Source organism: Microcebus murinus, chromosome 1 (genome assembly GCF_040939455.1).
Source record: "Microcebus murinus isolate Inina chromosome 1, M.murinus_Inina_mat1.0, whole genome shotgun sequence".
In the NCBI taxonomy this organism is placed as follows: Eukaryota; Metazoa; Chordata; class Mammalia; order Primates; family Cheirogaleidae; genus Microcebus; species Microcebus murinus.
Window position 1 is genome coordinate 38,553,014 of NC_134104.1, and position 14,523 is coordinate 38,567,536.

Here is a 14,523-nt window from a genome sequence, read left to right on the forward strand (position 1 = left end):
GGGAACGAGCCACTGGCTTCAAATCAGAAACCATAGACCCTAGAAAAATGTCTTGAAAGTGTTCATGTAAGTTGTGGAGCTAGATAAGATCACTAAGGGAGCAGACAGAGAAGAGGAACTTAGGCATTAAGTATTATAGAAGTGATAAGAGAGAAATGAAGACCAAGAATGTCATTGAGGTGTCCTGGAAAATGTATCAAAAGGGAGAGAATGATCAACTGTGTCAAATGCTGCCGATAAGTCAAGGCCAGAAAACTGGCCATTGGATTGAGCAACATGGAAGTAAATAATTCATCTTGACAGGAACAGTGTGGGTATAATGATGGGCTTAGAACTTGGTTAGAGTGGGTTTAGGAGAGAATGAGAAGAAATGAATTGGAAATAATAAATTAAGGCAACTCTTTCAAAGAGTTTTACCTTGCATGAGGAGGAAAAAATGGAATAGTAGTTAACAGAGAGAGTGGGGTCAAGTGAAGCTTTTGTTGTTGTTGTTGTTAGCATGCTAATTAGCATAATCTGTTAAAGAGCAGAACAAAATTCCAAGCATAAAAAGGGAGAGAATTGTCTATTGCTATCAGGTCTGTAGAAAAACAAAACAAAACATTTGAGCTAGAATTGTACACATGAATATGTGACTTGAATTATCATATCGCCTCTATATTATACAAGGCCCTTTACTCCCCAGACTTCACTATGTACATACAATTTGGTCATTTTTGAATGTAATATTTGAAAGTACATCTAGTAAAAATTATGTCAAATTTTATGATTTTATAGAGTAGTAACTTCTATTTGTTCTTTTTGATTTTTAATTTATGGACATGTTTTAAATAATGACAGGTTACATTTCAAAAATTATGTTTTAAATTATTTTAAACTCAGAAAATGCATTTTTCTAACAATATTGGTGTCATGTGTGGTAGTTTATCCTGGCCAGGTCACCCAATCCTATAAAGTAGTTGAATTGTATTACTAATTATTTGAGATGTTTCAGATATTAAGACTTTTATTTCTATGGTAAAACTTATTCTAATCTCCAACCCAAGATTCTGGAACCCATCTCCCATTATGAAGTGGACCTGAAGGTAGGAGTGGAAACACAGCCTCCTATCCGCACTCCACACCCTCATCTTCCAGCAGTGAGGGTGGGATATTAAGGCTCTCATGGCATCAAGGATTGAAGCAATGGGATAATGGAGATCCTGGACATTTGTTTCTTCACCAGTGAAAATTAAATGAAGACCCAGGAGTCACTACAACTATAGGGATGAGAAGGAAGTTTCAGCAGCTAGAGTGTGGTGGTGAGTTTCTGGTTTCATAGCTGCGTATATACGAGGGTGTGTTAAAGTCTTTCTGTGCTGTACAGGTTATGTGTGTGCATACATGTGCTATTTTTTTCTGTACATACTGAAGTCCTGTCAGCTTGTAAACCCAACATCTAAAAAGTGTCAGTTAATAAACTTTCATCCAGATCCCTGCTTTTATGATTAAGAGATTAGGATTACGTTAACTAAGGATAGATTTAGACTAACATATTTTAAAGGATTTCCAAGAGAAGTCCATTTCCTAAACATTCTGCACCTACAAGATTGTACAGTGATAATTAGTGTATGTGTGTAATGGTGATGCTCAGGGCAGGGAAAAATTTCTGAAAGGAATTATGAATCATCCATAGTTAAATTATTCACAGCATGGATTTAGTATTCTTTGTAAATCTTTGAACATTGACAAACCATATAATTCATGGGTAAAAGGAATGTTAACCAGAACAGTTCCCAATCATGGGGATGAGAACTTATGATTGTGTCCTTAAATGGAGAGATATTTTATTTATATTTTATTGAAGTAAATTTTTCTTTCTTTTCTTCTTGATCTTCTGGGTCATTGTTACAACTGTTTCCATTCACCATTTTCTGCTTACATTGGAAGATAAAGCTGATATTCTTAGATACATATTGGACCTTAAGAATTGGAGGTACATTTGCCTGTTTGTGAGGATATTGAATGACTTTAAACTTGCTAGTTAGAACATTTCTTATCTCAAATGCACCAGGGAAGCACATGGGTTCAAAAGGTTTAGAGTCATTGTAATTATGACTCATTGAGAGTATGAATTACAGCTAAGTAATTTTCTTTTCTTGTTTCAAAAGAAATGGGTACACAGATGTATATTCTGAATACTTGCAGAGTCTTAATTGCTTGCCACGGGGTAGTATTTAGGAGCATGATTAAATGGGTTAAGACACATCTATAGAAAGGAAACTTCTAAGAGGGAATGTACTTGTTAACGCTGCTTCTGGGATTGAATTTAAGATTTGTGACATTTTTCTACTTTCTAAAAATTGCATGTGGTTTATGTACACAGTGTTAGAAACTAGCTGTATTTTTCATCAATGCTATATTTTGTGCTGATTCATTGACATTTTTCTCAAATAATAGTTGTTATTTCAAAACTCCTCACTTTTCAGAAATGGCATAGGCTTAAGTATCAAGATCTCTTCTCTGTAATTGTATTCTTCTAAGATATCACTGGTGCTGCGATCAGGAGCTATTTGTTCAATCGTGACCTGTGGGGCTTTCTTAACCTCTTATAAACTTAAGTGCCAATCACCAGGCTGGATATAATTAGGCTTTGGTGATATCTTTGAGCTTTGAAGGCTAATGGATAGCCTCAAGTATTTAAATAACTGCTTGAACTTTTTTAATTGATACAAACTGTCTGTATAATTCCACTTCATCTAGTATGCCACCTGAAGAGTTTATCTTAGGTTTATGTACTTAATTGATAGTGTACAATGGTACAAGATATTTATATGAGTTTTTGTCTTACTGGACTGCATGTGAGATAACTATTCTAAGTTATATTTTAAATATATATACCAACTTCAGAGACTAATACAATGGAATCAATGTTTATATACTAGATCTGCACATTTAATTTTTTCTAATATTTCTTTTGTAAATATACTGAAACTTATGCATCCAATAATTGTTTCTATTTTTTTACATTGCAAATTTATATGAACACATTTTTACTTTTCAGTTAAAATTAGAGTATCCATGTGAAATTTATGAAAACTATACAAAATGATTTAATATTTAGCTATAATAACTAATTATTTGAAGACTTTCATTTGCATTGTAAGGTTTTATTGATTTCCTATGTTAAAAATAATCAAGATCCATCTGGAGGAATAATTGAGTTCAGAGATTATTGTTCTACAAAAAATAAGAGAATAAAATGTACATTAAATATTGACCTGAATCGTGATTTATATAATATGAATTTTTATAACAGAAATTGTGGAAGTAAAAAGAATTATAAACAAGAAAATGATTTTTAGAATTTATCATTGAGAATTAATCTTAGTATCACAGATTTGGAGTAGCTATGTATTTCTGAGTCTGAAATTCTTGTTCTGCAATGTGCCTGCCAGGTGACATAAGCAAGTTAGGAGACTTCTGTGAGCAGCTGTTTCCTCATCTCTAAGATGGGGAAATAATTATGTCAAATACTCAACACTTTTTGATATTTCATGGACACAATAAATGCTATATCATTGTTATTATTCCCACAGAAAAAATTATCCTATTACTCTTTAGTTTCACTTTGATTATAACCAGAATTATAATCAGATTTGGCTTTAGATTGCCTTGAACTCTTTTTAAACACAAAATTATGCCCTCAAAGTATTAAGAGTTGACAATACTTATGCTAGAGTCTGAGGGAAATTTACTTTTCTGAAAGGTAACTACGTGAGAAAGTCACCATTTATTTGAATGTATACGTTTTAGTATATTTGAAAAAAATAGCGATGCTCTATAATCACTCATATATTGATGTGCTTTTGTTTATTGTATTCTCTTGATAAGTAGAGGATTATATAAAATCACATGTCATTAGATATTATTAAATCTAAGTCATGAAATGGGTCATTCCCGGATTGCTAACCTATATACTAGTACAAATATATTATTTTTGGTGTTTTTGTTTGATAATTTTTATTTGAAAGAAGTTTGTGTGGGTGTATGCATGTATACATGTATGTATTTTTCTTTTTTTTTTAGTATTTGCAACTAGTATGGTATAGTAAACAATCTCCAAAACAAATCTTTGCTATGCCATTGTATAGATATATAATTTTAGGGTTCTGTATGACAAATAAGAAATGCCTTAGAATTAAGGAGCATATGTCTACTCATAATTTTTATTTAAAAGAGAGCAGAGGCATTTGCACATGTCTTCTTCTATTGTTGGGAAAAAAAGAGTATGAGCCATGGTTTTAAAAAACAACAACAAAAAAGCTGTATGTACATGACTCTGCTACCTCCATTAGTTCTTGGAAACAGATTATAATTTTGTAGGTTGGTAATTTTGGTGTGCGTCTTACCTTTGATTTCAGAAACTAATGGATATAGCAGAGTTATGTATGTATAATTATCTTTTTTTCTGGTAGCTACTAGCCATATAAGGCTATGAGCACTTGAAATTTGGCTTTTGTGACTGAAAAACTGAATTTTAAATTTTATTTACTATTAATTGATTTATATTTACATTTGAATAGGCACATTTGGCTAGGAGATGCCATATGGAACAGTACATTTCTGGATTTATGCACAATTTTCATACATGGTTCCATTTATGTCTTGCTTTGCTGCTGACAATGCCTAGGGTACAAGCGCCTTGGCATGCGTATCCCTGAACCAACCCCCTCATCTTACAGAAATGGCTCATGCAGAAGATTACAAAGCAACATACAAGCAACACTGAGGCTCAGATCTCTAGATTTTGTGTCCCAGTTTTAGAGTTCCCAACAGAACTTAATTTCTGATTTTCTTATGATAAGTGATAAACTTGGCACATAGTGATAATGATATTCAATAAGCGTAGTGATTAAACTCTAAGTAACTTTCTGTGGTATGGTGGTAAGAATTGAGAGGAAAAAAGAATAAAGGGAGCATTCTTATAACTTGTCTCTGCCCATTATCTCTCCAGTGAATCTGTTGACAGAAGTGGCTATGTTCTTAATAATAAGCATTATCACTGGGCTTAGTAACGAATTATTAGTTGGAGTTTGTTATGTGAAAGCTGCTAAATTGAGTATGAGATAAAGAATGACATCGATATAAATCAGTTAGGGCTACTTTTAAAAGTTGTTTTCTGATAATAAAACATAGACTATTTTAATAATAGTAAACACATTACAATGAAGTACACAGGGTTAGTGATTTGGGGATCAAAGGGCCATTGCACATAAATCACTAAACAAATGCCATCTAGAGACTGAGACTAGAATTTTTATGTCTTTTTGTTTAAATCCAGATTTTCTCTTACCAGGAGAAAATTTGAAATTACCAGAATATAAGAAGCAAATTAGTGCAATGTGCTCTTCAAAGTTACCTTTATGATAATAGAACACAGAAGAAATTGTCACGTAGCTGCTTTCATCTTCCCAATCTATATTTCACAGTGGCTCTTTTAAGTCATTCAGTTTTCCCTATTATTACAAAATATTTATAGGATGGTACACAATAAGAAAGCCTGACTCCTGTTATTTCTATAAGAATAATTTCCACAAAGTTTTTGGAGGATTAAACGTTCAAGATTTCATGATTTGCAATCCAAGTGCTACAAACTTTGTGGTAGAATTTCAGTAGATGCTGATAATATTTCTGCCAGAAATTTAACTAGTCTCAAACTCTACTCAAAGGCATTCTTGAAATTAAGAGTAGCAGGCTGTTAACTACCTGAGTGCCTCATCTTTTAAAAACTGTTTATAAGATTTTGGTGAGACATATAAAATAATTTCCATCACCAACAAAATTTTCCTTGTGGAAGCAACAAATGCTTTGAGCTTTAAATGTTTATATATTCCGAACTTGCAATGAAGGCATGCACTTTTTATTTCCTTGAGACATTGTTTTAAAATCTTCTGTTTAAATTGTTATTCTCTGAGCTTTAGTAATAATTATAGGTTCATACTGAATAACTCATCAAATCTTGGAAGAAAACAATAGAAATAATAGCAAGAGAGACTGAGTTTAGAAAACTGAGTCTAAAATTGAGTTCAAAGCTAATTGCTCTTGTTTTGGGTCTACATGATACAAATTGGATACTTACATGGATTTGATGTACTAATTCCTTTTGTGTTATGCAATTTTTAAAAATCTGTATAGGTAACCTATTAATATGAAGTTGGCTTTCATTTAAACTTATTATCTCCCATTCCATTGGAAAGATCTCTGTTTAGAACTATGGGAAACAAGGGCAAACATACACATTTCTAATGATAAATTAATAATAAAGGGAGAGATATCATTAGCACATTGTAAATTATACAGTAAGCCTTAGATGACTTCTTTAGTACCTTAAACACCCAAGAAATTTCACTAGTTGGCAGCAATTGGAAATGCATATTAATTGTATACCTCATCCCACATCTGAAATAAAAGGAAAACATCAGAAATAGACTAATTCTGGTTCTCTTTTGAATATCATATTTTAATTTCTTTTATGTTTCTTTAATCTTTTCAGCAGTGCTTAAGGATTTGGAAGATGTTGATTAAAGCATTTCCTCTGATTAATTATATTTTGGCTTTCAACTGTTTTATTTTCTTTTAAAATCAAGTGCACACACATTGTCTGGATTATATGAGCATCTGCTCTTCCCAGTCTCTGCAAATATTTATATAAATCTAACTGCCACCCTGATCCCTCCAAGTTATCACTGCTTAGCTAATCCTGATTGCATCTCCTCATTAAACCATCTTCAGGATATGGAAACATAAATAAAATAGATTAACGACCTACATTTTAGGGATACTTGTATGCATGGCTTGCCACTTAACTCATGTTATTAAATTCTCAGAACTCATTCTGAAAGCACAAGGTTTCCTTTACCTCTGCTTTCTTTAATTATACATATGATTATTATTAATCTAAAAAGCATAGACATACCTCATTTTATTGTGATTTGCTTTATTGAGCTTCACAGATATTATATTTTTTTTATAAATTGAAGGTTTGTGGCAACCTAGCATCTATGAATGGCATCATCGGTGCCATTTTTTTTCAACAGCATATGCTCACTTGGTATCTTTGTGTCTCTGTGTCACATTTAGGTAATTTTCACAATGCATCATACTTTTTCATTATCATTATATGTGTTACAGTGATCTGTGATTAGTGATCTTTGATGTTTCTATTGTAATTATTTCAGGGCACCAGGAACCTAGTGAACCTAGCTCATATAAAACAATGAACTTAATTGATAAATACGTGTGTTCTCATTGCTCCACCATTCCCTGCCTCTCTCCCTTCAGCTAACTTTGGATTTGGTTTATTTTTGTTTTTCTAGTTCCTTGAGGTATGATGTTAGGTTGTTAATTTGTGATGTTTCTCACTTTTCTCATGTAGGCATTTAATGCTATAAACTTCCTTCTTAGCACTGCTTTCTCTATATTTTGTGTTTTCATTTGTTTCAAAAATTTTTTAATTTAATTTTTTTACATGTTTTATAAGCATTTATTGAGTTGAAAAACTAAAAAATGTAAATTTCATGTCATACACCTTCATTTGGAAATTTTCTGCATGGGCTAGATTAGTTAAAGTTTTTTAAAAGACCAGTGACATTTGAACTGAAAATATCTTATTTATTTATTTATTGTGGACTTAGAGAATTCTCCTATAGCAAGTTAAGCTTTTTTCCATTGATCTAAGATCATTCCCCTAGGATTCAAAATTAAAGTCAATGTCTGGATCACTGTCAATTGGATGCTTGAAAAGCTTGATATATCTTTAAATGATAACCCAGAACACAGCACAGGGCTTGCGCTGGTATAGACTGTGCTCTCTCAGTGGAGATAAACAGAATTTTGATAATTAGTGTGGGAGGGAGTGTCCTTATTAATGACTTCAACAGGATCTAAAATTGGCATTTGTCAGACAAACCATTATACGCTGAAGGTCAGTTGTGTTCTGACATAGGACCTAACCATTTGCATCCTGCTACACCCATCTCTAACATAGAAACACTGCAAGTTTCTTGATATCAAATACTGTGCACAGTTCTCTACTTCCTTAACAATTCCAGTAGCATGCACTCTCATTTATACTGCTCTCTGTAGATCCTCCATGAAGCTACAGCTTGATAGTTGAACAGGTGTGCCTGATGTTATAATGAAAATAATTCCACAAATGAAAATTAGGTTTGTTTTCTTTGTAGGCTCCAGACTTAGCTATAGAACGCTTTGGGCTTCCTTTATAGAAGTTTCCTTTACATAAGAACTTAACTACTGATAAGGTTTTCTTGCAAACTGGCAAATAAGAAAGATCACTCCTAACAGAATTTTTGTTTTTGATTTTATTTTTTTTCTAGCTAAACACAGAGTAGAAGACTTTCGGGGTTAATTTAAAATACACTTTATAGGTAGAGTTTAAATTGGAGAAAGAGTTTGTATTCAGTTGTTAACAAATATTTGCATCCTTTTAGTTATCTCTGAAGAAAAAAAAATATGGAATATGAGGCTCAAAATTCATTAGTCCTTCTAAGTATCTGTGCATAGTTTGGATTACCACATTTTATGTCCCAATTTAAAAGTCATCCAAGTTCAAATTTCTTTCAGTTGCAAATATGTTCAGGATCCCTGGGGAGTTTGTGGCTGAACCAGATGGCTGGTAAATATGCAGAGTTTCATCTATTGTAACTTCTTTATCTCAAAGTAATTTAGTTTCTCCTCTTTATATAGCCTTCAATGGAAAGCAAATTGTGTAAGGAGAAAATGTTACTGATGCTTATTCAAGTTTTTTTGGGGGTGATTTAATGTGAGTCAGTCTTAGTAAATATGGAAAGAAATTGGGGCCATAAGATAAATTTCCAGGTTCACAAATTATCCCTAGCATGCCAAATAAATGGTTTTTGCATAGAAATGAGTGTAACTTGTCCCAGTATAACAGAGGTAAAGGTCTGAAAAAGGGAAACGCAATGTTTTATGAGTTGTCTCTTTAAAAACCCCACCCTTTTTGGGATTTAAACCTGTATTCCTGTTGAGGCCAGTAAGCAAAGGGGCAGAAAAATGTTCTTTGTTGTTTGCTTTATAGTATCTTATGCCACAGGAGATGGCTCAACAGAATTGTCTGGACAAGGATCAATCACTGGTGATAAGGTTGACTGAAATCACCAATTATAGTCAAACAGTAATAGCCCAAAGCCACAACATTTGACACTGGTCACATAGACTCCAGCTCAAGCACACGCACACAAAAAAAACCCCCATTTTTTAAAAAGCACTGTTTTTTGCTTAAAGCCAGGATGGCAGTCTTTGAAAAACTAGTCCACGGCTCTCCTCATTTGCTGGCAAATTAACAAACTCCTTCCTTTTCCTCAAATCACTTGTCCTCATTCCTTGTTTTCACTGATTTGGCTTCAGGAGCAAGTACCAAACTTTCAGTAACATCAGTAGAACCAAGGAATTTCAAGAGCCACAAATTTCAAAAATAGACCAACTTCCAGATTTGACTGAAATGTTTTCTGATTGGTCTAGCCAAGCAATGTTATGTATTTCAGAAATTCTCAAACCATGTTCTGCCAACTTTGCCAATATATTTGGGAGGAAAGATACAAAATTAATCTCTGTCTTTATTTCCTTTATGACCTAGAGATTGTTCAGATACGTGTTTAATTTCCATGAGCTTGTATAGTTTCTAAAGTTTCTCTTTGTATTGATTTCTAGCTTTATTCCACTGTGGTCTGAGAAGATACTTGATATAATTTCAAACTTTAAAAATGTGTTAAGATTTGTTTTGTGGCCTAAAATGTGGTCTCTCTTGGAGAATGCACCATGTGCTAATAAAAAGAATGTATATTCTGTAGTCATTGGGTGAAAGGTTCTGTAAATATCTCTTAAGTCCATATTGTGTAAACTCTAATTTAAGTCCAATGATTCTTTATTGATTTTCTGTTGTGGTGATCTGTCTAGTGCTGTGAGTAGGGTGTTGAAGTCCCCTACTATTATTGTGTTGTTGTCTGTCCCTTTCTTTAGGTCTAGTAATATTTGTTTTGTTAATCTGGGCACTTTGTTGGCTACATATATATTCTGAATTTTTATATCCTTTTGCTGAATTGATGTCTTTATCATGATATAATGACCTTTCTTCTTCTTCTTCTTTTTTTACTGTGTTTTGATTTAAAGTATGTTTTATATATAAGTATAGTTCTTCCTGCTCACTTTTGGTTTCTGCTTACATGAAATATCTTTTTCCACTTCTTTATTTTTACTCTATAGGTGTCTTTATGGGTAAAATGAATATGTTGTAGGCAGTATATAGTTGGGTCATAATTGCTTTTTTAATATTAATTCTGCCTATCTATATTTTTTAAGTGGAGTATTTAATCTCTTCACATTTGTGGTTAATAATAATGCGTGAAGCTTTCTTATTGCCATATTGCTAATTGATTTCTAGTTGTTTTATAAATTCTTTGGTTCTTTTTCTCTTTTTGTCATTGTAGTTTGCTGAACTTCTGTTATATTGCTCTTTAATTTCTTTCTCTTCCTCTTTTGTATGATTGTTTCATAAGACCTGTGAGTCTTATATTTTTGTTTGTTTTAGTGATGGCAAATATTGATCTTTCATTTCCATGTTTAAAAGGTCTTTGAGCATTTCATGTAGGACTGGTCAAGTAGTGACAAATTCTCTCAGTGTTTGCTCTCTGGGAAAGACTATTTCTCCTTCATTTATGAAGCTTATTCTGGCAGGACATAAAGTTCTTGGCTCCAAGTTTTTTTTGTTCAGCATTTTCAAAATGCCATCCCATTCTCTTATACCCTGTAAAGTTTATACTGAGAAGTCTTAATTTTTAAGAAATATATTTGATATGGCTATCACTGCCATAGATGGTGATTTCTCTAATGGATATGGGTAATGTAAATTGAAAACCTGAAAAAGATTCACCATTGTAGATATCATTGAGAAACTTTTGATTAATGGGAATAGGTCCAAATATTAACAGTAATAAGAATTTGAAAGATATTGATTACAACCCTCATGGATGACTTTGAGGGGTTCAAGACTTTAGTGGAAGAAGAACCTACAGATTGGGTGGAAATAGCAAGAGAACTAGAGTAGAATCAAAGCCTGAAGATATGACTGAATTGCTTCAGTTTCATGATAAAACTTGAATGGTTGAGGAGTTACTTTCATGGATGAGAAAAGAAAATGTTTTCTTGAGGTGGAATCTACTCCTGGTGAAGATGCTGTGAACATTGTTGAAATTACAAAAAAGAATTTATAATATTACATACTATTATTTGATAAAGTGGCAGCACTGTTTGAGAGGATTAACTCCACTTTTGAAAGAAGTTCTAACATGGGTGAAATGCTACCAAACAACGTTGTGTGCTGTTTTGTGAAAGTAAAAGTCAACATGACAAACTTCATTTTTGTCTTATTTAAGAAATTTCCACAGCCCCAATCTTCAGCAACCACCACCCTGATCAGTCAGAAGATATCAACATTGAGGCAACAGATTTTACCAGCAAAAAGATTACAACTTGTGGGAGGCTCAGAATATTTTTAGCATTTTTAGCAATATTTTAAAATTAAAGTATGGATTTTTTAGACATAATGCCACTGCACACTTAACAAACTAGAGTATAGTGTAAACATAACTCTTATATGCACCAAAAATAAAAAAATTCTTGACTTGCTTTATTGCAATATTTGCTTTATTGTGGTGGTCTAAAACAAAACAGGCAACATTTCTGAGGTATACTTATAATTTGGATATAATGGCTAAGATCTTATCCAGAGAATATACTGTTTTGTTTTTCTCCATAAAATTAATATTACCAAAAATTTAGAATTTATTAGGAAGTTTAAAGGTAATGCATGAATGTTGAATATTTCCTATATTCGTTTTACCTTTATTCTTAGAATTTGTTCCTTTTCCTTTTTTATTTGTCTATGGGCTAAAAAAATATCTAAAGATAGTAACTCTCGAGAGGGATGGAATGTGAATACTTTCCATAGATATTTTCCTTCACCTGGGTTTCCTTAACTAATTACAGCTTTCATACGGGGACAGTACTTTAATCTGGGCCCCTAGCTTTATTTCATGCTTTGATACAGAGTGAGAGACATCTATTTGACTTCATTTTACAAATTGTCCTTTGACCATGTAGTTTCTGTAGACAGAATGATTTTTTTTATAGTAAATTTCTAAGACTGAGAATTTTTGTTCTTGCAGCTTTATGTAATTATGTTCAAAGGGGTTTGAATTAAAATGGAACAGATGTGTCCATCTTTAATTATGGTGTAACAAATTGTGTTACTCTAAGGCTTTATTAAGTGAAACGCTCATCTTTATGTAATAACGGGTCAAACGGTTTCAAAATGATATCAGTGAATACAGTGTATTGCCTATTCCACTGAGACTTCAAAAAGACTGTTAAAACTCAGAGCATGTGCATGTAAAGTCAGAAGAGACTATGGAAAATGTACATATTTGTTTTTTATTCCTAGGTAAGTGAAAACAATCATTAGAAACATATGATATATCTTAATGTCATCTAAATAGGACAAAATAGTTAAAATTTGACTTCACAGATATATATAAAAAAGAGTAGTGGGAATATTCATTCTCTTTATCAGAAAATACTACTTTAGGGTTTCCTAACTTTCCTGAAAACCTTTTTGTATTCTTTTGTTTAAAAACTATTTTGTAAATGAGTAGCCAGAAAAGGCCTTTTTTTTTTTTTTTTTGCACCACCTCTAAATCTGTATAACAAATCCTTTTTAAGACTAGTTGGAAGCTACCTAGAGAACAAAAAAATAGCAAGAAGAATACGGATAGGTACAAATCTTTTGACTTGAGCCCCATTTCAGTGTTTGTTTTTGTTAGTTGTACCAGAATTGTTTTATATTTTTGGACATCTTCAACTCCTTGTGATTTTCCTTTCCCATACCCAATCTGTCAACAATTGTTATTTTTATTGTTGAATATTTTTCTTGATATACTGTTTTATTCTTTTTTTTTTATTTCAGCATATTATGAGGGCACAAATTTTAAGGTTATGTATAATGCCCTTGTGTCCCCTCCCCCCTCAAGTCAGAGCTTCAAGCATGACCATCCCCCAGACGATGCACATCTCACCCATTTTGTACGTATATACCTGTCCCCTCCTCCCCCCTCCCACCTGCCCAACACCCAATAAATGTTATTCCTATATGTCCACTTAGGTGCTGATCAGTTAATACCAATTTGCTGGTGAGTACAGGTGGTGCTTGTTTTTCCATATGATGCTCCATAATCATCACCACCCTAATCCAGGCTCCATTAGGTCACACTCAGTTTACCCTGTCAATTTTCCAATGGGTTTTCTTGATATATTTCTCTTCCCCTTTCTATTCTTTCTTCAATTCATTGCAAATCTAATGTAAGGATAATAATTTTAGTTTGACACATCTCTTCTTAAAATACTGTGACAGATTCAAGGCCATATTATGCAAGGCCATAATTTTTGGTCTAGTCTCTAGGATCATCCATAATCTCTAAGTGCCTCCTTATCACTCCTCAATAAAGTGGGTAATAGGATCTTCCCTTCATAATGTGCCTTCAGTTTCAGTATCTAAACATAGTTTCCTCCAGGCAGAATTATTCACTGCATCCCACCACACATACTATTATCCTCTATCTTCTTCCCATGATCTTTCTTGAGCCTAGGATGCCCTGGGATCTGTCTCTTTTTCATGGAACCCTTTCTCTTTTTTGAAAGGCCAGAGTTTTCATGGTGCTTTCTTTCCCCTCCCCCTACTTTTCCCTTTCTCTGAGTTATTAATTCATTTTTGGTTCACATCTTGAGTGTTTTTCAAACTGGTCTGACTCTTCATAAAGATCTTAATTTCCTTGTAAAGACTTATTTATACAGTGGCTCAACTATCAGTATGAATTATTTGATTAATTGACACACCTTCTTTAGGGGATTCATTGCTAGGACTGTATTCTTGTTTACTAGAATGGGCAAGAGGCAGAAAGATGAGATAGGCGAAAGAGAAAATTTGAGAAATGAATATTTTATTTTATTGCAAAATCTGTAAAAATGTTAGTCTTAAGGGAAAAATACACTAAATTCAAAGATGAGGAAAAAAAGTAAACTTCACAGAGCTGTAGTAAACATCAGATGTTGAAAGAGAAGATTATGAGATTATCCTTCAGCTTTACTCTTTAAAAGACAAATTACAACAAAAAAACAAAATAAACCTAAAGAAACCATAGAAAACACTAAGCGAGAATGCAGAGATAATAATAGATTTCAAAACAGAAAACGCATCCAGAGAGCCCTCTCAATATGGTTCTTCACCATCCAGGAATGCTACCTCAAGTCTTTAGGCCCCCATAATGATCTCTAGTCACTCTCCCTTTCCCCCCCCCTCACTTCCCCCAATAGACAGTACACTCACATTTTTAGGATCCAAGTAAGGGAAAAAAGTTTGAATTTTTGGGGATTAGGCAGAGCAGCAGAATA

The 14,523-nt window shown here is 33.0% G+C and overlaps 1 protein-coding gene across 2 annotated transcripts in view; it reads left to right on the top strand.

Annotated features, from left to right (window-relative positions):
* Positions 1 to 725: 725 nt before the first annotated feature.
* Positions 726 to 14,523, top strand: part of CSNK2A2IP (casein kinase 2 subunit alpha' interacting protein) — a 123,634-nt gene continuing 109,836 nt past the window's right edge. The window contains exon 1 of one of the 2 annotated variants that reach the window (XM_076001010.1): positions 726 to 1,301. The gene's annotated coding sequence lies outside the window, so the exon portion shown is untranslated. The remainder of the gene's footprint in view (positions 1,302 to 14,523) is intronic. The other variant, XM_076001015.1, reaches the window with a different exon arrangement.